At 37.8% G+C, this 25,568-nt stretch overlaps 1 protein-coding gene across 1 annotated transcript in view; it reads right to left on the bottom strand.

The window, feature by feature from the left end:
* The window catches only part of LOC139687163 (phospholipid-transporting ATPase IF-like), a 120,447-nt gene extending 98,790 nt beyond the window's left edge, over nt 1-21,657 (bottom strand). The window contains exon 1 of the mRNA XM_071584295.1: nt 21,210-21,657. The gene's annotated coding sequence lies outside the window, so the exon portion shown is untranslated. The remainder of the gene's footprint in view (nt 1-21,209) is intronic.
* Between the last annotated feature and the right edge of the window lie 3,911 nt (nt 21,658-25,568).

Below are 25,568 nucleotides of genomic sequence, written 5' to 3'. Positions count from 1 at the left end.
TATACTCCAGTGAATTTTGAAATTTAAAGAGAAAGCCTTAATCAAATACAAAAGTAAACTATTTATTGAATACAATTTTTAAACAAGATTTAATGACTTTAATTAACGGTTTCCATGTATTTTTATTGTAACTCTTGATTGCGAGGGAATAATGATTATATACCTAGATTAGTATAACAGATGTTTTTCATTAAAATTATACCACTCGCAACCTTGGTTCGTTGACAGAAATAAAACTAAAAGTTACAAAATTGCTGGTCATTGTTTTCCAACTTCTGTGCAACATATGGGTAGGAAGAGAGAAATGGCTCATCGCTATTATGCAGTTCACTTTTTTGGTGAGGTCTTTTCACTCAGGAAGAAATACGTGCCATTTACCAAGAATGTAATCAGAGGTACGAGGATGTAATTCTAAAAAAAATCATCGAGTTAGGAATCAGAAGAAATCAACTTTGGCCAGCGATCATTCTCGTCGCAGTTCAGCGCGCACGCCTTTTTCTCACACACGGGGTACGCATTTCCATCGCGGCCTCACCCCCCTGCGCAGCGGTACCTAGGGGCAAATCGGTTCGCAGGAGTGAAACATTTTTCCCGGCTACTCCCCGCCGTAAAAATTCAAATGAGAAAAATTAAAGCTCTCATTCTCGAGAACGCACAGCCACCGAGAAGAGAGTTTTCCTCCTTCCTCGATTCTTCTTGGAACATCCATCTGCCCACCCCCAACCATTTGAGTCGCCCTCCTCATCCCCACCGCCACCCTCTTTTTTTCCTCGGTCGCAGAAATTCGCGTGGCTCGCGCGAGGGGACGAGATAGCTCGCCAATCGGGAACTTTTCCTTGATCGCGACTCAGTCCCTTGACCATGGGAGGTAGCTGTAGCACTTAAGAGAGGCGACGCAGAGTGGTACAGGGGGCGGGGACTACTCGGTTCTCGCCTTCTGTGGCCTGGGGGACCGAGGTAAATGTCGGTAATCAACGGCCGTAGTGCCGACTCCGACGATTTCCATCAATCAAGTCTACTCACCAAATATGGAATGGGGAAGCTGGCATTACTCAAGTATTGGAATATTCATAACTGAATTACATTAGCATAATTGGACGATTTATTTCAAAAATCAGTCAATGTAAATGATTTTTTGTGTCGATGAAGTCATTGAAGATACTAAATTTATAAGAAGTTTTCAGGTAATCAACTTTAATGCGTAGTATACGTACAACTTAAAACGGAGCTTTCACTGAACTCTGTGCATTAGATTAGCCTCATTAGGATAGCAACTTTTACTATAATATCAAAACGCTTTTCGTTGAGTAGAAGGTGAGTTGATACTTCATTGGTCAATTTAGATTTCATTAGAACCAAGATATAATTATAAGGGTGGATTTCTTATTACGAGATATGGGTATCATACTCGAAGTGCCAAATGCTTGGGTATTGCAGCTGTCTTGGGTTCTGATTATATGTTTGAAATGATTTTCTTCTTTCATCTACATATGTTCCAGAATCATTTAATGCAACATTTCCGGCATTTTGCGGCAAACAAGTGTGTCTGTAGTCTAGCTGGAAACCTCGGTCATTTACGCTTATCAATGCAGAAATTTCGACAAAAGCTTTCTAATAAAGGATGTCCCGACATTCAAAAATCCTTAACATTATCGGCCGGATTCCGAATGCTTGTTATCTTATTATACTTTAATCAATTATTGTATGTACGAATCATTAAACTAATATATTCATCTAATTATCTTTCACCGTTTCTTTAAGTGGTGTTAAGTATGGTGTTGGGACAAGCGAAACTTCCATTCATTTGCATGCATTTCTTGTGGTATGGAAAATGTTTTGTGTTCGAACATGAGACTGGTTTTTTGTAAGTAGTTGAACGGCACCATTCTTCCGACCCGAAGACTGCCTGGATGTGCCCAGTCATATTTGTATGCCAATTGGTGAATAATTGCTAGACTAGATGTTACTTCAAATATAAACTTTAATTAGTTAATGATTAAACACAGAAATATGTCCCAGCATCATCAATACGATCGAACCCAACACATTTAACTAAATCTCGTACGTGGTATACGCGCTCAAATATCGAAGTCTCGCCACAAAACCCACATTTATTCAATATAATATTGATGAGGATATTATCAAGGGTTAATTCCACACTTACTAATATATTGGAATCATAAGCAATCTTTTGGAATGAAACTTCATTCGTATAATCTCTTTTTGATTCAGCCAATTCTGAATGTAAGGTGAAATTCGTACTTTGCCAAAGGTCTTTCATACCGCAAACATTTCCAAAAATTCTCTCTTCACTGGGTCATCATGATAACGACGTGACAATTCTCTAAACCAACACCATGGTCGTGTAAAAAACTTAAATGCACAGTTTACCAGAATACGTTTTAATTACAGGTGCCACAAAGAATGCTTACTCAAATAGTTTAGGCCCTGGCGATAATAATTAATCAACTGCGCATATTAGTTGGCTAAGATCAACGGCGATCGGCAAGGCGAAGACATGGTTTGGTCGCCTGGGAATAAGCGAAGGTGAAAAAGGTTCCAATTCAGATGGATTCACGGCAGCGGCTGCGGGAGCCTTGAAAGCCGCATGGGGGTCACACGCGGCGTCCTTGCTGGAGGGAGTGGGAGGGTGAGGAAGAGAGAGAAAGTGAGAGATGGGGAAAGAGTAAAAAAATTATCAAGCCGGAGAAAAATAAAAACGAGACTGGAATCGCCGTACCCGCCGGCAAGCACGTCCACGCTCCAGAAAATGAGATTTCATCATTTGCAACGGGGGAGCCGTACCAGGCGCGTGGGGTGGACGACAAAGGGAATGGAATATCTCGGTATTGTCCCCAGAGCCCTGATCTGCGAATGGAATAATTGACGACCTATGCATGTATCGAGTGAGATAGCAGTTTTATTGGTGCAAAAAATTTCCCACCCCGTAGAATCTGATCAGTTATTAAATGAAATGAAAATTATTACCCTGTTTTTCCCGCGTAAATTTTGCATCATCGGATTCATGTCCAATGAGAAAAAGCGTTGCTCTGCTACCAGGAGGTCCTAGGTACGATTCCGGGTTACACCTCTGGGTACAATCAGCTTTACTCGAGCAATGTGATTTTTCAGATACAAGGTGTCAGATACCACGACAAACCAGAGGTGGCTCAAGAAAAGCAACTTCCTCACTCCCAACACTGATTTGCGATTTGACACGTCGTTAGGCTTAGTATTGAGAAAACTCTGGCCTTACCTATCAAACAAATCAACCTTCAGGTTGATTACAATAATTGGCTGAGAGGATTAGATCAATATTTGCGGTCAGACATGCGACGAAAATGAATCGTTTCGCTCAATAGCTGTATATCCCAAAGTCCCACTCTGGGCGCCGCGATTAGACGAAATCGTTTTCACGGGCAGATGCACTCGTCACCACGGTTGAAATACGAACTGAAAAAAGGGAATTTTTGACTAGGGCTATTGTTCCCGGAAAAGGTTAGTATCTTTTTCGGCTGGTATCCTTTCCCTGTTCGCTGATATGATTTAGATGTGTTGTATAATCATTCGCTTAGGTGACAATTGTTGTTTTACTAGTGGATTCGTTAGATGGGACCGAGAGGTAGTTTTTGGAGAAAAGACTTATCTCATGAAATCAGTCGTTTCCTTGAAAAAGATGAAGAAATTGAAACGGGGAGATCCACTTGGCAAACTTCTGACGTTAGTGGATGTTAATGACGTCACGCGGCGGCGTTAAATGGGTTGAAATAGTTTTATATGGATATTCCGCCCACTACACGTAAAAATGATTCATGCTTTGATGCTCAAAGACATATGAGTGGAAGCAAAGAGCAGTAATATTGAGGAAAAATAAATATGGGCGTTTTTAATTTCTCCAAAATTAGTAAAGGGAAATAGGAATTATTGTAGGAAAACTTGAAAGATTCAACGATAATGCACGGCTAGTGGTCTCCTTGAAGAGTTTTGGTTATTGTGTATTCTAATATAAACGTGCTTATATAAACCGCTAAGATTTTGCGTGGACTATGACTAAAAATATGCTAATACTAATTTAAAAATTCAACTTCAAATTTTTTTATGGAATTTGGAAGAATTGGTAATGCTTCGATCAAATCGGCTCTTTGCGCAGATACATTCTACAATTTTATAGATTGCTCGGCTACATTTGTGTTTCTTTATCAACTATTTTAAATGTTAATTACACAGAGTCCCTGAAAATATATATTATTTACATTCAGATGAAAAAAACACCGACTTATGTTTGTAACTCGGAGTTGAGTCGAAAATATTGTTCTCACTAACTTTTTAGGCATAATTTCGTAAATCTCGTAACTTACTAGAAAGATAAACTACAACTTCTTCAGTCTCCACTTATTTCTTCGACAACTAATTCTAATTTTAGAATAGATAACTTAATTTCAGCAACTGCTAATTCACGAATTAGCAGTTGTCGAAAACCTACTGAATGAAGACTAATGGTCGATGTTTTGGGCGTAATAAAATATTTCCTGAATATTGATTTTTTTCAGAACTTTAGAATACAGTATCAACCCTAAAAACTTTATGGAAATATTTTGCTTTCAGTATTGACCTTAAATCTTCATTAAAATGTTGTTATCCCATTTAATAGTGCGCTTTGAGGGGGTTTCACCGCTTTATTTTGGATTAACGCACGAGGTTTCGGGGGATTTGGCATTTTCTCATGGTGGTAGATTGCATATTGTGGAGATTATACGTGTGTACCCAAGCACTTCGCCGAGATTACATGTTTCTGTTTACCTAAGATGGGAAGGAAGGAAGTTGGAGGGAAATGTTACGGAAAAATTCTTATTTAAAACAGTTGTTACTGATTGCAAGGTCACAATATCTATTGAAGTTGCGTAATTTTTCTTTATCTCGAATCCGTCTTGGATGAACATAGATTGAAACGTAATTCTTTAACACTGACCTGAGTCAATCACACTTATACCGAAGGTATTCGCATGTCTTGTACGAGTATCAGTCGTATCCCCACGCTCGATAACTGCCAGATTTCAAAATATGACTTAATGAAATTATTCATTTACCACACGTGTTTGGAAAATGTTATTAAAAAATCCGTTACGAGCATAGCAATAGATCTTGGAAATTATAAGTACCAATATAATCTTTTAAAAATCATCGTAAGTCTTTCATCATCACCTTCCAATTGATAACTCTCCCGCAATACGTCCTTGGTCTTTCTCCCAAATCTTCCTTTTCATTGTTTTTTCTATCATAACGTTCAGTCCCCAGTAATACCTTATGATACGGTCGATTAAGATTAAGAGTCTTTTACCATCGCTCTTTTTAATATTACGTCCCTTTGACAAATTCCAAAGAAACTGCGGGAGATGCCGCAACAGTAACTTTTAACGGAGTCATCCGCTAATGTGCATTTCAATGCAACAATTTCAGAGCGTAAAAATCATTCGCCTTGACTGGGACTCGAACCCAGATCCCTCAATATCCGGTCGAGTGCTTTAGCCACTTAAGCTACCGAGGCGTCCTCTTAAACTCTGAAATTTTGGGGCTTTTAAAGGAACTAGATGTTATGACGAAATACCGTACATACAATGTCACATGCATTCGTAGTCGTGCGCGAGGCGCCACTGTCCACGAGGTTAAAGCCAACTTTAAACACGTATGGTGTTTTCCCTTTGACAAATTCCAAAGAAACTGCGGGAGATGCCGCAACAGTAACTTTTAACGGAGAAATTTCAGAGTTTAAGAGGACGCCTCGGTAGCTTAAGTGGCTAAAGCACTCGACCGGATATTGAGGGATCTGGGTTCGAGTCCCAGTCAAGGCGAATGATTTTTACGCTCTGAAATTGTTGCATTACGTCCCTTTGTTTTTTCCGAAATAATTGTAGTCTATTTGTATAATATTAATTGTTTCTGTGTCACAGTAATATCATTGTTTACTACTCCAATTCTTCCCGCCTTCATTCCTTCCATCAAACAGTAAGAACTAGAAAATGCAGGAAGTTCTAACGCCCCTTTCACATGATTTCACCAACATGTTTTGGTTTTTATTATTTTTTTAATTACGCTCACTTTTGCTAGGCCACCACTTAACAAACGATTTTCAACATTAGAACAATTGCGTTAACGATTATCTTCAATTTCTTATATCATGGAAAGTGAGTAAAACTTATTTGCGTTTGCTAAAGATATTTTCATACATATGCACATTGATTGTTTTCTTTTATATTCCATTAGTAGACTACAATATTTAAGTCCTTCCCCCCTCTTACCCCTCTGCCTAAATTGTCATTTTTCATTACACCCTGTAGTAAATAATTGTCATAGCGATTTTTAAGGTAGGCTTTGGGTTGTCACTTGGAGCAAATGAATTTCTTCAGGGCTTACGAAACACTTCTGAGTCATTCAAACCTTGGCCCTCCCGTTGCAAAAATGTCTATTATCGCCATATCTCCTCCTCACCTTACCAACATTTTCCCCTCAACCTGTGTTCAACGCCCACTACCTCTCAATATCGCCTGCATTCACTTCTATGTCCCCTTAGAATGCCCTCCACTCTCATCTTCCCATTCCTGTACCAATTTTTCTTTTCTTGTATTCCTTTCACCAGCCCATTTTCCCATTCATCTAGATGCCCACATCTTCACAACCTACGCCCATTATCTATCCCCAAGCATCTAGGTTCTAAACTTTAGCAATACTCAATGAGTGGAGTGTGGAATGGATCTTACCCTTCTGTGATAAACCTGTTTGTTTCTACTCGCGATCATTAGGCAAATTCCTTACTCAATTTATTCTTATGCTATCAAAAATCTTATCGTCTCGCTTTCTAAAGGGCTGCAACCCCCAATCAGAATATTGTAATCTATTTGCAAGCAAGTCTCTAAAAAGACCCTATTTTTGTAAATAAAATCCCTAAAATTTCTCATAAGGACAAATATAGTCGTAGGGCTGGATACAGCATAATATACTATAGTTACTTGCCTCACTTTAAAATTACCTGCTTCCTATTCTCTTTACTTTCCTCAGTGGCCTTGTTTTATTATACACTAAGTACTTATTTAATTATGGCACTGGCATAGAAGCTCAGTTGTGTCATCACTAGTGCTTTTCACCAACATGATCCCCCACCTTAGACTTCACATAAGAGTGCACTTCTGACTCCCCATCCCAGCAGCTTTCTTTCCTCTCTTCACTCCTTCTCCGGCTGTGCCGCTTTCACGCAACTCGTCAGTTATTCGCCCATTACTTGGGCTTTATTTTCTCTCCACGATCATTATATGTTACTTATAGAAGTCGAGAATGTTCTAAATTGTTCAAACCTTTGGTGTGGAATGTTCTTTTTTTATAATTTCACCCCTATTAGGCGACTCTTGTATTTTTCTGTCAATACATCCATCCAGTTAGTGCATATCATTTTTTTACTTTCTAGATGTTTCACATCAGGTTCAAGGGTGGTGATACAGTAATGTGTTGTTATTGTTTACTTCGAATGAAAAACGTGTTAAGCTACTAGATGGTATTCTTTTTGGCTATAATTATTTCAATATAGGTCAGCTATAAGCTTTAAATTTCATGAAAAAGGTCCCTAATTGTGCCGTTTTTTAGTTTGGAAGTGCTTCAAATTGATCTCTACAGCGAGTGGCAGCCTATCTGCAATTCCCATTTTCATCCTCAGTGCTGGCCCTGTTATTCTATGTGCTCTTAATGCATGTATTCATACACCCTTAATGTGCAAACTAGTGTTCTTGATTTTCTGTAAGAGGTTGGAGAGTAATTGTAAATCGACAAGTTGCAGAACGGAGGGCCTGGATTTAAATCTGAGGGACGAATCTCACGGCGACCACAACTGAGTAGGTAGATATCTTTCTGGGAAATCGCTGGAGAGACGGAAAGGAATGTTGATCACTCTGGTACTGTGGTTACTCCTGTCGAATAAAATTAATTTCGGTTTGTTATGATCTATCTCCAGCAAATGTAACTATATGGCGTTGATATTTTAAAGGCTTTTCCAATAACTATGATCCCTTTTCTGACTCACTGACTAAAGTCAATCACATTTAGCGTTTTCAAAATCTCTCATTTTCACTATAACATCTTTAACCACTCCTGGTGAGTGAATTTTTTGAAGCACTAGTACCATGGACAGTTCTATTTTACTTCTTTGTCATGTATTACAATTTAGTTAGGTTCAAAGCTAAATTAAAGTGGTCAAATTTCTATGTGCAATGGTTTTCATTACTTTTTCATAGTGTGTATCACAATAATTATTGAGATAGATTTGAAGGTACGAATGCATTTATGTGGAAATGTGCATCTATCATCTAGAAGTTGTTATTTTTTTGTTTTTGCATCAGATAGAATATTCTCTAATCTTTAGTCTTCCTTTTCAATTTGCTGTTTAACTTTCCAATGCAAAACGTTATTTCTGGTAATCTTTTCCTACTTTTAGGCGATTTTATTGCCTAATCCGTTGGCAAGCACACCAAGTTCAGGAAGTCTTTCCTAATCATGAGATAACTGACAGCATGTATTGCGTAACTTACTGGAGATAAGGAGGAATGAGATTTCAGCATTCTGACGAACGAAAAATTATATGCAGCCTTTTGGATTCGCAGCGTGATCTTTTTTTGTAGTTCATGTTGGCGTGGTGTAACACGTATGATGTTTTTTTTTCATTTTAAACCATCCACTAGGAGTACGTTTCAAGGTTCCATGACAATCCTTAAAATCAAACGCAAATTAAGGCCGGGTTGATTAGAATTCATTGAAGTTTTTTTCGAATTGTTATCTGCCGCAGAAAATTTGGAATGTGCTCATGGTTGACTCCAATTAACTTTTATAGAAGTGCCAGCGATGAATGTACATTGAATGTGTGTGGGAATATTTTCTCTGAGTGGAGAAAGTACGTAAAAGGTAAAAGATGACGAGGAAAAATTTCGCTTACGAGAATACCTGTATATTCTATTTACCGCAGTTGATGAGTTAAATTTATCACTTCCCGTGTTCGCAGCGAAACATTTTGCTATCGAGAACTTCTTTGTGCCGATCGAGCAAAGGGAAACAAATGGTTGATTTCCAACGTTTTCTTTCAAGATTGATTTCCATAGATATTATTCAACTTTATTTATTATTATTAAAAACTACAATTTGCTGCCCCTTTCGTGGGCAGCTAATTGTATTTTCCCTTCGTGAGTTACGCATTCAAATCAGAGCACCTAAAAATTATATCTCAGGTGCAAGTCTTTGGTAAGTATCAAATGAATGAATTTTTGCTCATGTTTATAGAAAGTTAACCCAGTCATATGATAAAATTTCGCTCGAAATATGTTAATTTAAGAGTAATTACTAACATTTATAGTTTGACGTATACTGCTCACTTATTCATTCAACAGAAGTATAGAAAACTAAATAACTAGGTATTAGTTTTCTCTTATTTTGACTTAGGAACTTCAAGCTTTAAAAAAATATCAAAGAAATAATAAACTCGAATTATTAGCGTTACCATAATTTATTATTTAACAGTTATATTACTTTGAAATCCTAAAAATTATCAAACAAATATTGGAAAAGTATTTATATACTCTTTGTATTGATTATTTCTTGAGATCTGAATAAACGTATAATATTTGACGCGGAATTTATGCAGGCTGAATTATTAATTTCAAAAATGCACGCTTCTTTCTGGTGATGTGAAAGTTGGCACCTGAAAAAATTGAAAGTAGAAGCAGTGTTTAAATTCAAATTGAGCCAAGTCTTTCTTTTGTGATTGTATGTTTTTTTCATTTCCGTTATATTGACGGGTGTTCGCAAAAGAAAAATAATGACAGAGCTCAAATTATTTCAGCGATCGAGGTGCTGAGATTCATTTCCAGAATATGACCAGATTGATGGAAGATAAAAGTAATATATTGATGTAGTTACTTATGTAAACTGTATGCAAGCGCACATCGACCTGTAGTGGTCCTCTATTCTTCGAAGTTGCACCATATTACTGTGCATTTTCCCGTAAAAAGGGAATTTAGGAAATCAAGATTGAAGGTGCCATTTCATACTCCATGGGATCCAAAAGGAGTTCATCGGGGTCAATAAGTGCTCACCATAGGTTATATATACTAAAATGGGTTTTTAGTACACAATAAACTATAGCATGCTTTAATCATCTCTAATGCTGGCTTAGTTCCTTGAGTACTGTCTCCATTCGCTTAATTGTCAAATTAATTAGTAATTCTTGGTGAACACTATTACCTGTAGATTACCTATTTAATATAATTGTCAGCATTCCACGATTTTGGCCGCCAAGTAATCACTTTACATGCTTGATACCTAGTATAGGGAATTATTTCGTATCGATGGAATTATTCAACTTAGGAATAAAATCAAAAACGCTTACTTATATTTTCTCGTTGATGCTTGCCCATTTTATTTTTTGCATGAATGAGTAATGAGTAATAATTGTGAGCCAAGTTTTTTATAAAATATTGTATAACACATTATTTTTCTTTAGCTGATCGATCAGGAAATATTTGGATACATTCGACATCTTATTAAATAGCTTTTGCTTCAAAGTCTTCGAGAATAATTGCGGTCGACTTATTTGCGCTAGCAGCTGATTAAAACAAGATAGAAAAATGTGGATTAAATTTAAGACAATCCTCTGAAGCCAAAATTTTCTCTTTGTTTGGCATGCAGATGTACAGGGTCCGTAAAGTAAGTATCGTGACTGGTTCGCTGTAGCCTCAACGGAGCGGTAGATGGGGGTCCGACCGGTCGGCTCGGTAGAGGGGTCCCCACCGCTCAGGTGCACTTACGTGCAATCGTCTCCGGGCATGCGTTGAGACAGGAGGTGGATTTTTGTGACGTATGATTGTTTGTGGTGTCGTTGCGCCAGCATGGAGCGCACCGTCGAGCAACGCTGCCCTGTGAAGTTTTGTATTAAACTCGGGAAATCCGCATCGGAGACCCTTGGACTCATTAAACAGGCTTATGGGGATGATGCCTAAAGCCGCAAAAAATTTTTTGAGCGGCACAAAGCGTTTAAGAAAGGCCGGGAGCTCGTCGAAGACGAGCACCGTGTCTGACACCCGACGACCACTCGAACCGATGCTCAGGTGGCCAAAGTGAAAAGAGTTTTGGACTCTCACAGGCGATTAACCATCACCCTTATCAGTGAGGAGACCGGCCTTTCAGTCGAAACCATCCACACTATTGTAACAGAGGATCTTGCGTTGAGGAAAGTGTGCGCGAAGCTGGTGCCGCAAGTCTTGAGCGAGGAACAAAAACTGTCGCGGATGGAAATTTCGCAAGAAATTTCAGACTGCCTCCGGGAAGATGAAGATTTTCTCGACAACGCTATAACCTCTAACTCAAGGATAGCTCAAAAGGAGCTCAAAAGGTATCGGTTCGACTCCATCGAGGCGGCTCAAGCGGCGACGACAAAGGCTCTCAACAGTATTCCGGAATCCGACTTCCAACGGGCTTTTGATGAGTGGCAGACGTGCCGAACGAAGTGTATCGATGCAGGAGGAATGTATTTTGAAGATTTTTAAGTAATTGTAATGATAACTTCAATACATTTTGATTTTTGGATTGAGTCCCGATACTTATTGTACGGACTCTGTATAACGTCCAAGTTCGGTGAAGTGAGGAAACATAGGCTATAAATGTACTTGGTAATACATGCTGTCTATAAGGTACGATGTACACGGCACTTAAGTATGTATCAGAGTATGTCACTGAAACATTCGTTAGTAACGGGATTCGAGCCCTAGTCTTCGACTTGCGAAACAAGTACAATAGAACTCTGGTGCAATTTCAAATAAGAATATTCGCTCGAAAAGTCTAGCATTGAACCTTATTTAGCTATAATGCAGCAGTAAAAAAATAAAATCCTATTGCACGTTTAAAAGAGACAGTCAGTAGACGGAAGTTACTATGTAAAAAAATGAATATCAGGGGAAGGGGTATTCTTTCACTTTCTCTCAATGATAAGATGGCATGATATGAAAGAAGGGAAATAGAAACTTAAAGCATAATGATGCACAAGTGAAGAAACATGATCGATATTCATGAGGGTACATATATTTTCAAGAATAGAAAACAAAAAAGATAACAAGGGAAAAGGAAGAAAGCATAGGGATGGAAAACAGTAACCTACTGCTTTTTTAATTACGTATAAGGTTAAAAAATAATAAATAAATGTATTTTTTAAATTAAAAATGTATCATTCTATAACAAATTGCAATTTAGTGATTCACAGAGAAGAATTTATTTTGTGAATAGATGTGATATTATTATTAATTTTCTTTCTTTTACAAATACAAAGTTCAAATGAATATTAACCAATGGATATATTTATACCAGAATTTTCGATTTCATACGATTGGTACACCACTGGGTTTTCCCTTAAGGGGAAAAACTGCGGCGACGCATCGCATAGCGTTTCCTGTTTACAAAACTGATGGTAAATGGGTTAGATTTTCTTTGGCGTGTTCCAGTGAAGTATAACGATAAGATTGTCACACTGAGTCTATTGTCAGTGTATACATCATCTTCATGTTCTCACGTGATATCGCTTTCTCCGTGTGTTAGTGTGTGTATGTGTGGGTCCCGAGTCTATATCATAAGCAATGCCATCATATCAACTAAAGGAAGAAAGAACGTGGAAAGCAAATATAACATAATTTTCTACAAATTTAGTACTAAGAGCTCTCTCCTCGGGAAGGAAGAGTTCATCGTAAATAACCGAAGTATGAGTAATAACAGTTAATCCTCCGAAAGCTGAACGAAGAGCTTGTTGTATACCCACGGTTTTTCAAAGATTGAAAAATACTGCTTTATTGCATGAGGGCCTCCCATGCGTAAGAATTATGTTCCAACTGGCCTCATCTATGGAAGTTGGAACTTCTTCAAATTATTCCAAGATGAACCATACGCATGTTACTAATTTAAATAACTTCCATGAAAAACACTGGGATGCTAGTTAGTTTTCTTCTTGACGAAAAAATTGAATCAATCCCCATTATAATATCATTTTAACTATAAAATAATTTATTTATAGAAAAATCTCGTGGATATCGAGCGTTAATAGCAGCGAGTATCATACGAGGGTAGGCTAAAAACTAATGCACACATGCTTGTAGACCACAAACAAAATAAAATCGCAAGATCGGGCGAAAAGATACATTAAAGTAAAATTCTTAAGTTTAAGTATCATATATTTATTTTTCAACATAGTCACCGTAAGGGCTAACTCATTTCTCCTAACGTGTAACATGTTTTTTCATTCCGTTACTGAAAAACTCTTCCGACTTTACTCGAATCCAGGACTTGGGAGCTGCCTTCAACTCATCGTCTGAGGTGTAATGATTACCCTTGAGGTGTCTCTTGAGCTGAGGAAAAAAATAAAAATCGCAAGGCGCAAGATCGGGGGAATAAGGAGGGTGTGGGATCGGTTCGAATTTCGGGGTTCGCAGAGCCTCTCCAGTTGCGCGCGAGGTGTGTGGGCGAGCGTTGTCATGTTGCAAAATTATTGGCGCCCCGCTGCGTTTTACACGACAAACTAGACGTTGGAGGTGTTTCAGAGTCTGTATATACTGAGAAGAATTTACCGTTTCCCCTCGTTCCAGAAAATTGGTCACATAAACTCGGTGAGCATCCCAAAACATAGTTAAAAGAAGTTTTTTTTGCGGACGGTCGTCTTTTGCACTTATTCTCGCTCGCAACCAAGAAATTTTGCCAGCCATCGAATTACAGTCGACCTATCAACAGCATCGACACCATAAACAGCCTTTAAACGACAATGAATCGCAGTAGGAGTCACTTTTTCAGCAGCTAAAAATTTGACAACAGCTCGCTGTTTAACTTGCGTTGACATAGCTCTAGAACACATCTCCATACTTTCGCTTCTCAAGATACACTGGAAGAATGAAATGACCTCAAACTTGCGCATGCGTGTTGAAGGGGGAATGTTACTTCCACATGCCACCAGGAATGCTACTGAAGGTCATTTCGGTTGTGGTCTACAAGCATGCGTGTATTAGTTTTCAGCCTACCCTCGTAGTAATGGGATATAAATTGGACAAACAGTAATATCGATGTTCATATACGACTAGAAATTAATAATAAGATATTTGTTTACTATTATTAGGCCCGCTAGGTACATGGTGCAATCTGTTTTTCAGTACTGGATGTTGTGCCCACCTATTATAAACTTGAAAATGATGGGCAACCTCTCTAGTTCGTGGAATACCCAGTTTATCCAGTTTTTCACATCATAAGAAACACATAATCGGATTTTTTTCATCCTTCCGACACTGGGGGCACGCGTTTATTTTTCAGCGATGTCGAGACAGCACCGCGTCATTTCAATCCCTACTCAAATGCCAATTGAGGAACGCTGCAAAATTCAGCACGTGGTCCATCGAACAGGATGACGAGCTTCGGACTCTCGAAGCTTTTCACTAAGAGACCAATGTGGACATACAATTTTCAATTTTACTCCACTCTGTCTAAATTTACGGCTATGATCCCCACCTATCCACGCCGGTTCCTCTATCGGTAATGACTAAATCAGAGCAAGTCACCCACAATACTTTGATTATCACAATCGATAAGAAAATAAGCCCACCAGACTGTTACTAAGGTCTTCTTTCGATCCTGAACATGAAAGCTAGGTTCAAAGGGCGTTTTATTATGACGATTGGGAATAGTATAACGATTAACAAATGAATGGGAAAGATTAATTCACTGAAGGTCGACGTAGGAGCGAGCACAGCTTAAATTGTTATGCTATTTACAAAAATTGTACATTTCATGGAGATAAAGAAATGGAACTTAAAAAACCAGTTGTGAGGATTCGTTCAATTACTAAGGTATTGTGTTTTGTTTATTACCACGGTTGGTCCCAGGACTCTTTAGTTTAATTTTAAGAATAAAAATTTAAGGAAGAGATACTACAGAATTCTACGGCGTCATATGTGTATCACGCACATAAATTCATTAGATGCATGCCTAATGATTGCTAAGATACTTGAAATGGCCATGAATACATATGCCCCTTATATCGCTCATCACTCTTACGCTATTCCGCCAAAAGTCTCGTTTATGCGCTTTCCAGAGGTGATCTTGACTGGGTAGTGGACGATTGTATTTTACGTGCTGATGTCATACTCCACGATCTCGTCTCTAAGTATGGATCATTTGCATCACTCCATAGCCCTTTGTAAACCCAAATGACTTGGACAAAATAGTCTGTGGATCAGAAGAACGTTCATCAAATTTAAGTTTGTGATCTACCGGTCGGGGTGGATTCTTCATGTACCCAGAAACTGAGTGCTACTTTTATTAACACCACCTCGCGCTACACCAATTACTGTAACACCCCTCGTTACAATAAACCTTTTTCAGTTCTCCACATTCAACACCTCAATTCTCCTTAATCATACGGTTCTTACAAATTCTTCACCAAGTTTTAAAGAGTAGATACTTATTAAGGGAACCTTCAATGCCGACTGAATGGATACTTGCTTACTTGAAAATAATAGGAATACGAATCACGAGAGGATCCGGTTGATGCAATGGCTGGTTAACTGTCATCCGACCTCGAAAGCCCGGGTTTGAATCTCACTGGCCATGGCAGGATTTTTTTCGGTGGTATCCTGAATCCCTATTTGGGATGCTATGTGGAGAACCCTATACGAGGAGTACGCCGTCCGTCGGATGGGACGTTAAATTGTGTGACCCTTTGGGACCTTTCATTGAGAGTAGCCTAATACCGACGGCAAGTTTTCCTCCATCCTTTCCCCATTTCCTGAACACCCTACCTCTACCAAAGTAATCAACTAGTGGCGCAAATGACCTTAGCTGTCAGTTGCCTTCCATAATAAAAACTATTAAACTATTTCGAATTACAAGGAAGTCAGAATTGGTATGGTGATGAAAACAAATAAGGTAAATATGAGGGTTGAATTAATGTCAGTATTATAAGAAAGAGAAAAATTGAATTATAAATACTCTCTTCAATCTAACGTATGTCAAGAGCACATGTTAAATTGAAAATAGTTGACACGCCAAAATTCTAAATAATTTTGACATTTTTTAGACTCGAAACGATAAAATTAGCAACATTGATTCAGTAGTTCCGTTAGAATTTAATTTTACTCGCAAGAGTTTTAGATTTCTTTTTATTAGCATGAGCCCACCGGCTTACGGTAGTTTTTTGATGGACCCTATAACTAAATAATACTGTACTCCTAAGTATTACGTGAGGCAAAATATCTTTAAACCCCATGTTAAAATAGCTCATTTTTCACCTTTATATACTGTTTACCCCAGATATGTACCTCCTTGTACTTCATTTCACTAGAATTTTCTCCTCTATTACTGTCTTCAGCATTCCATTGCCACTTGCATTAATTGTCCTACCTTTTTCAAAGTTCTCTCAGAATCCGTCTCTCTTCCTCTATCATGCTTTGAACTTCATTTTATATTCCCAGCTCTCCTCCAAATCCACATCTCAATAGCTTGTAATCATTGCTTATTCTCCTGCCTCAACTTGATCGTTGAGGCAGGAGGATAATCAAACCAAGTTGAATCATAAAAGGACACGCTCAAAATTACAGTTTTCACCAGCATTTTTTTACATCTTTACTGAAGGTCCATACAATATCATCAACTCCCGTCTCTTTGTAAACACTTCTTTACCGACTTAATTCTTTTTGTCTCCACTATTCCGCTCGCCCTCATCCAATACACATTCCAAATAGGTGAACTGTTTTCTCTGCTCAAGTTTGTTCCCCCTAGCTTTAAAGACTACCTTAATCTTCCTATTTCTTGAGAATTTCATTGACTTCGTTCTCTTATGGCTGATTCCCATTCCATTCCTGCCACATTAATTATGCAATGCGCCAAGTAATTATTTTAGCCCTTTGGTTGACCACATTGAGTAGTTTCAGGAGTGATGTGGTGGAATTCGAGCATTATGTAGAAAAGATAGTAATAATTTTCCACTAGATAAGTTTAATAGTACGACCGGGTTTCGATTTATTACATCATCTTCGGGTCTGAACTGAAGAAAGACCTAAAGATGATATAATACATCAAAACCCGGTCGTACTATTTAAGTTACCTCGGGGAAAAGTGTTACTATCTTTTCTTTATTACTTTGGCTTACCGGTAAATTAACACTTGATAAATCGCAAATCCAACTTATATGAAGTTCCCCATCTAATTTCACTACAACTTTTCCCCGTGTCTCTATTTGCCATTCCCTCAGCGTATATATTGAAAAGAACAGGTAATGGTAGGCATCCCTGTCTTACTTCCCAGCCTAGCACCACCCATTATGACTCTTTATCCGCTTTCGCACCTGTGCAATTCGAGATTAGTACAGGTTCTGAATAGGCTGTCATTCTTTCCAGTTATACAGGTTCATAAGCAATATTCAAAGAGATAACTTCATTTATATGATTTTAGTGAAAGTCTATAGTTTTATATTTCGGTTTATTGATTCCTAATAGCTACAAAATATGTGATTTTTTTCCAATAAAGATCCCGCCCGTATTGATGATAGTCTTTTGTAAAATATTCCTATTTTTGAGCGTATCACCCTCACAAGAAAATCTCCTTACAGGATCCTTCTCTGTCTGGAGCTAAAAGAGTGTATATAGCACAGTTGGGCGTGGAGATATGATTATGATAGCAGTTTATTTATTAAACTAATTCATGAATTGATTGCAATACTGTGCCTAGATGATGTCACATCAAGGAGAAGTTCCTGTAAGCACTTTAATTGCAGCTTTGTGGATAGATTGGAGTCCTTTTTAATTAATTTTTACTTTCAAATAATTTACTAAGCGCGACTCAGATACTGACTTCATTAATTGTGAATCACGTTGCAAATCGTCACATCTTAGTTGTGTTTGCATAGCGAAATGAAAAACTCTTACCAATACTATAACCCAAAATATGTGTCTATATAATAGGCAGGAATACGTAATATAATTCAAGAAGTTGAAATAATATAATTGATTCATTACGACGAGCTCTATCCAATTAAAAATATTATTGATGCAGAATAGAAGTCATTGCCTGGAGCTGGACAATAGAGTCGGATTATTAAAGAAAAGAAGAGAGTTACGGATTTATTTCCCATACATTTAACATTCAAATACATTAATATGCGTAAAAATTAATTATATTTCAGTAAAATACTTTTCAGAATAACTTAGTTTCTCAATTGAATGAAATATTTTCAATAATTCAAGTTTCCATTTCTACAGCATCATCTAAATTTGTTGTTGAAGAGTGAAAATCGTGGCGTTTTTATTAGTGACTCTCCCAGATAATTGAAAAACAAAATGTTCACATTTCAAATTATTCAACCTCGCGAGAAAGTTACCTGCAACGATAATATGTGGCAATATTACTAAAAGCTGGGAATATTTGGCAATAATTAATTGAGAATTCTTGGTTATAGCCAGTATCCAATGCATGGAGACCCTCCACCATACACGACCCTGATACAGTTATTTAACCGACTCCACGACTGCGATTAAGAAACATTATGCCGTTCAATTGTAAGTCGTCAACTGCCTTCTGGTGGCAAACGCCATTTAATTGGAATCAAAGTGTGTAGAGAGCAATGGAGGGAAAATGCAGGGTTTTCCTTTAAAATTTCCCTCGAATATCAATAAAATCGAAACATTTGTTTCAAACTCTCTCTCTCACTCGAGGTTCATAAAATGGAAACTGTGGACCATCTGTCATGGATCACTGATCTAATTGAGTTCACGTACTTCGTAATAAATATACAGGCTCTATTATCTTTTTAAAAGAAATAAGTTTCCTTAGAGAGCTATCTAGTCTCAATTTGACTCCTCTCTACGACATGGTGCTGGGAAACCCAGCACTGAGTCGTAGTGCAAGACGTAGGCGAAGTATTTTCTTGGTTTATTCATGCACATGAAATAGAAAATATCATGATACAAAAAGCAGTTGACTGGGGGATAATCATGTCCATACGTGTATTCAAAGATTCTTTATTACTCACGACTTTATGATAAATATGCTGTTACTTATATGATTTTTCCTTTCATGTCAAAAACTTGCTGCATGGGGAGCGTTCGAAACCTATCACCCATGGTGGAAAGCTGCCTACGATTATGACCCTTCAATGTATAATTACAGTATTAAGTGCTTTCGATATTTTACTCTCGAATATGTTTGAATAATTGTAGCTATTATTCGTGAAAATGGTAAACGGTGTTTGCGAAAAGGTTGTCTATAGAGCGCCCTGAGAGATTTTGAATTGAATGATAGAAAAACGTGAATTGGTAGGAGAGAAGGCAAATGAAGAGTGGTTAGTGAGAGTGGCAAAAGAGTATGCATAGACGGGGAGGAAAACTTGAAAGACACCAAAAAACTAAATTGCTTTGATATTGCGAGAAAGTAGACTGGGTACCGACAGAAATGCTGCAGGATAGATTGCATGGCTGGCTAAGGATGGAAAAGTTGGGAGCACTGATAATTGGCCATATGAAAAGTAGTAATAAGTATTATGAACTCTGTAAAACAGCAAAAGAAGTGAAAGCTATCCTTTGAAAAGTTTCTTACTTGTATGTTGCGTGGGAACCCTCTAAAACCTATCGCCTATGGTAAAATGCTGCTTACCATAATGATCCTTCATTATTTTTATAAGGCGTCTTCAATAAATTGCAGATTATTAATCATTTTATGAAACAATGACATGACTTTTCCTGCCACCCAGGATTTGTATTGCCAAAATTGAAAGATTCAAAACAACAAATATAAAAAAATTCAATTTATGAATTAAAAAAAACAGAAATATTCCAAAAATATCCAAATTGCTTGCTGGTAACTCAGCCGTGTAATAGTTATCACATTCCTCTACCTCCATTGTATTCTTCCTAACTCTCAAAAATACCCAGTAATTCAAATTCTATTCTTTTATAATGCTTTGGCGTCGTGGCACAACGCCCTTCAATTGCTGTGCGGGGGTGTGAAGTTTAATCTGCTCCATTTTACCGCGGGCGCAGCATGTTCTTTCCGGTTGCCGAGTCGTGTGATAAGAGTAATCGCGTCTTGAAGAAAACGACACTCATCTCACCACGCCTATTACTGAGAAGGAGATCTTGAAAGATTCATTATGAGCGTGAAATTTAGTAAATTCCTTTTTCGGAAAAGTTCACGTGCATATCCAGAACGGGACGAGTCCTTGAAAAATAATTATTAATCCATGCGGTGCTGGAAAATCACCGCGAACGTCAATGGATAGGACCATTATTTTTGGATACTAATAAACAATTATAAATACCTCAGCTGCAGCAACTCTGTGTTATTCTTTGATTAGTCATTAAATTATGTTAAAAATGAAATTTACAAGTTCAATATTAATACCGAGCCAGAGTTCTTAAATTTACCAGATGGATCGATTCCTGGGTTCAACTTTTGCTTAAGAAATGGAACTATTGCAATCACGTGGAAGCTTAGAGAAATCACAATTTAGGGAATAACATAAACGAACGCACGGGAGGCCTTGAGAAGTCAAACATGAGAAAACTGAGTGACGCACATGTTGCGAATCAGAGTTTTTTATAAGTCGGAACACTTTTGTGCTTGTGAAAATAATTCCCTGCCCTGGTAAGTTTCAATCCCGTAATTCTCGTTTATTTTGGAAGTGTTATTTCTTTGCGCATTTCCCCCAATGCCCCAATATAATTCCTTTTGCATGGCTAAACGCGAGAAAAGATAATTGACCCAACAAACAAATATGGAACAAATAAATGGATAAGTATGAATGAGTAAATGGATCGCTGAAAGAAAACTTACTTATTACGCAAAATATTACTAAAAGAAGAAACTCTCGTATTCCCAATATCAAGGAAAAGGGAAAAATGGCTAGATATTCGAGCATTCATCTACTTAAGTGTCCTCATTCCGACGAAAGGGAAGGTAATCACGCCCCCTTTTCAATTTTCAGCTGGTCACTTAACATAAAAAGAGAGTAGTAAAAAGGTCAGTGAAAATGGTACATTTTTACCTCTACTAAATAGTTCTCAAGCGTAAGTTTTCATTCGTTGGAAATTTCTGGCAGGAGACCTTCTCGCCCAGACCGTAAATATTTGTCGAGGAGATGTCACCGTAGAATAATGAGAAAAACTTACTTTGATAATAGTTGATCACCCACCAGTCGCTTCTCTCGTCACAGTTATAAGAAACTTCTCGGTGGTGTCACCGTCGTAATAATAATGGTGCAGCGAATGGTGTTCGTTGGTAGATATAGCATCCAGTCCAGAGTTTTCCTTTCGGCTGTCGCCTCTTTGAGAGCGGAAAACGGCGCGCAAAGAGGAATTGCGTTTGGTCTGAATGGATGACGACAGCGAAGTTCACTCGTTGACCCGTTGTTTAAAATCTTTTCACAAGGTTCGCACTCACACACGGACAAAAACACACACCTTCGGCAAAGATATATCGCCTCTCCCTGAAGGACGCTCGGTGGAGTTCTCACTTTGCGGACCCCTGGATCGGAAATCCGAGGGTCACGAGTTCAAGCCGAGGGACTCTTCGGTATATCACGCGCCTTCACTTTCAGTGGAGGCACAGGCGAACCAGTCTCTCTCTGTCCCAAGAGGTAAAAGCCTCATCCGGAAAGTCCGCCACAAGGGAGCACCTTTCTTTCCTTCTGCTTGGCCGGAGTGCGCATGCTCATAAGCGGGATGTGGTTTCTTTTTTTCCCCCACCAGCGACGCTCACAGCGCGCCAATCCGGTTGAACCTTTTGGTCCGTCCGTTCTTGGGCCTTTCTCTCCTCTTCTTTGGGTACCCGGTTCTTGCGGACAGACCAAGGACGTAACTCTCGGCGTCCGAGTAAAATGAAGAAAAAAGTGGGTACTTGCAAGAGGAGCATCGTGATAGTTGTTGAGCAGCGCATCAAAACCTTAGAGGCCACAAGTATCCATGGTAGGCGGGGGCCGTATCCATCACAGTCCTTATAAGCGGCGAGGCCAGTTAGCCTTCCGATAACAGTAGGCGTTGTCAGACGAATTGATATAGTTCTATGGTGGTGCGTAATTTGAGTAGTTTAATCAAACCATCCTTTGAGAAACCATTTAAATCCATAATTTACAAATTAGTTAAATTTCTGTTATTCCATTCTGGAGGAATGTAACATTGAGTTTCGTGTAAAGTTGAACTGTTGTTATAATTCCTCTGTATGCTCATTATGGTTAGGCCAGAAAAAATGCTATTCTAGAATTACCCCATTTTTAAAAACTCCCTAGTTCATTCATTTCTACTATTATTTCAGGGAAGAAAAGTGAAAATATAATGGTTGAATTTTTTTAAAGACTTATTTTATTCCTGCTAAATCTTTACCCTTTTGTGTGATAATCCATCAACATACCAAAAATGTCAATGGTGGAAAACCAAAATAAAATGTTTTAATTCAATTTTTACCACAATGTGAAAGAGGATTTATTTCCCATTGCTATTGGGACTCGTTTCTGTATGCAAAAACTAAAACTAAATGTCTGCAGCCGATGATGGAAACTCATTTTTAACGTACGCCATTGACACTGTCTGGGGAATTTTTCTCTAGATTTTCAACACTATCATTACTTTAAGATTCACTATGATTTATTATGTTGCTTGAAACCTTCAAAAACCATCGCGAAATGTCTGCCTCTTTACATGCTGATAACATAAAATGAGGCCCCTGTAAGAGGGGAATGGGTAAAGGAAAAGAAATTATTATTGAGGCAGTTTCACTTGTACTTTGTCCCCCCCTCAAAATATCAACCTGAGGGCAAATGTGTCATCTGATAACCATAGGCACTCCCTAATCATCAATTTTCCATTAGCCTGGTGGTAGATAAAAGGCTATGGAATAAAATTGAAAATGCATATTTCAAAAATTTTTATGTAAAAATATACATGGAGGAAATGGCAGCAGATAACTCTAGATCGGAATGAATGCAGGAGGAAAACTCATCAAGTACGATTTGTGGATGATCAAGCTTAGGTCATATTCAGGGGAGGGATTAAAATGGTTGCTATGGGCATCATAGAACCAGTTTGATACGTTTGGAATGGAAATAAATCAAGGCAACTCAAATGAGTTTCTCAAGAAATAACTAGATCGAGTGACAAAATAATGTTGGAGGGTATAAATTAGAACAGGTGTAATAGTTTGCTCATCTTTCGAGTGCTTTCAAAGATAATGGACAAAGTAGTTGGGACATGAAATTGTTCAAGGGTAAATATTTTTACAAAGAGATAGCATAGTATTTTACAGTCTGAAAACTTAATTATTGAGGTGAGTGGATATGTGTGCATTAGAGATGTTTGAGATGTCGTCTGTGGAGGAGAATGGATGGAGTAAAATGGGGAGAAAGAAAGACAAATAAAGAAATCTTGGTATTACAGGGTTAGCAAGAAGGTTAAGGGGAGGAATTCAAAGGAGGCAGGACAAGTTAATGTAGGGTCAATTATTGACAGTAGGATGCTGAAAAATATGGTTTAAAGGAGAACTATGGCTAAGTGAGGTATTGGTAGGAAAAGAATAGTCATTACAAAGGAAATGAACAGAGGCACAAAATATGCAAACTTAAAAATTTTTATCTTAATGTGTTGTGTTATGATAACTCCCTGAGTCCTGAGAGTCCCTGGGTCCATCAAATAGCTCTAACCTTGATTGGTAGGCTACTATCAATCATAATACCACTTAAAGCATCAAAAAACATTCTTACTGTGGATGAATAATAGTTTGCTTATCTTGCTTAACATTCAATCATGATCACAATGCAAGATCCTAAAAAAATCTCCGACTAGTCAATCAATGTAGGTTTTCTAAATCTCAGCAAAGTCCTGCTCAAATATGGGAATCAAATTTTTAAATTATCTACTGGAAACAGCAAGAATAGCTAGCTTTGCCAAATTCAGATAAGTGATGCACTCAAAACACTCCTGGCTTAAGGGTAAGTGGGAAAGAGTCTTATTTTCCCAACTATTTGTGTATATTTTCCTGGTTATACACCCCCACTACAATATCAATAGTAACTTGAGTTGCATTGGAAATGAGAAGTTTCCTTTTGATTCTATGCAGTATAAAAGTGAGAGTTGAAACTGGCATGCGAGAAACCTGGAAAGAAGAAATAATTAAATAGTATTATTATTTTGTATTCTACCATCTAAAGCAAGTTTTGGATGGACACCAACTGAACACTACTACATTTCTGAACCTCAACTAAAAAGACACAATCTGATACTTTACATTGTAAATAAACACAGCATCAACTCTACATACATGCTATTAAATCACTTCATGAGCCACTGAAGGAAGAAAAAACCTTTGGGTGTGCAGTGTGCTTCCATGAAACACCAGTGGGGTTGCTTGTGCTCATTTCCCTTAATCACTCACCAACTGAGGTTTTTATGTACACATTAAAAACTGAAACAACTCATTTTCCCCTTATGTGCAAACAACCAGATACTTGTAATTAATTGCGACCTTAAATTTAATCTCTTAGTAGACTCTTCTCAGAGATCCAAATCACTGAATTTGTTCAACACTTATGGTATGACATTTCATAATAATAATCCTACCAGAGTCTCTCCCTAATCTGCCACCCTATTAGATTATGCTGTGACTAACATCAGCCAAGGACAAATCACGACCGTTTGTGAATTAGGAATATCAGACCATAGTATGGTTAAAATAAGTATTACCTTTAACCAATCAATCGAGAGTCTAAATCATAAAACACTGTAGGCAATCATTTTTGTATGGAAATATTCAGCATCTTCTGCTCCTTCCACAGTTCCAAAACTTGGGCAACATTTATGACTCTAGGACAGTAGACGAAGGTTTTCATTACTTTTATACAATTTTCTGGCACTATTTTGACATGTGTCTTCCAGTTATAAATCAGAAATTACCTCATAAAACAAAATATAAACCATGGTTAACTAATGAAATTCATTTCTACTCAACCATCCCTAAAAACATGCTATCTCCAGGAAAACTACTAAAACTTATAACCAAAGGTTACTCTATAAATTATTTCAAAAGTACTACCATAAGTTGATTTCTACTACTAAAACAACTTATAATGATTATAATTTACTTAATTCCAATAATAAGTCCAAAACTGCATGGTAAATAATTAATGATCCCAGGAGTTAAAAAAATCTGCACCCTTCTCTCCCAAAACTTAGTAACTCTGAAAGTAACACTGCCATGAGATCAACTCATCTCTGGCTAATAAATATAACTGGCACTGCATATAAGCTCCTTGCCCAACTGCCTTTCAAGCTAATATACATTTTGCAAGTGCTCTATAATCAATATTCGTCAAGCCCTCTTCTGAAACTGACCTAAAAACAATTGTAACCCCACTCAGAAACAAATCCAATGCAGGCCTTGATGAAATTCCGGTTAAAGTTCTTTATTATTTTTTTAAAGCTATAAAAGTACCACTTTTATTTTTAATTAATGAGGCTTTGATGCAAGGGATTTTCCCATCC

This window comes from Hetaerina americana, unplaced genomic scaffold, assembly GCF_022747635.1.
Source record: "Hetaerina americana unplaced genomic scaffold, ioHetAmer1.1.p SCAF_17, whole genome shotgun sequence".
NCBI classification, from domain to species: Eukaryota; Metazoa; Arthropoda; class Insecta; order Odonata; family Calopterygidae; genus Hetaerina; species Hetaerina americana.
The sequence above is the reverse complement of the archived record's forward strand: the minus strand, read 5'-3'. Positions and strand labels throughout refer to the sequence as shown.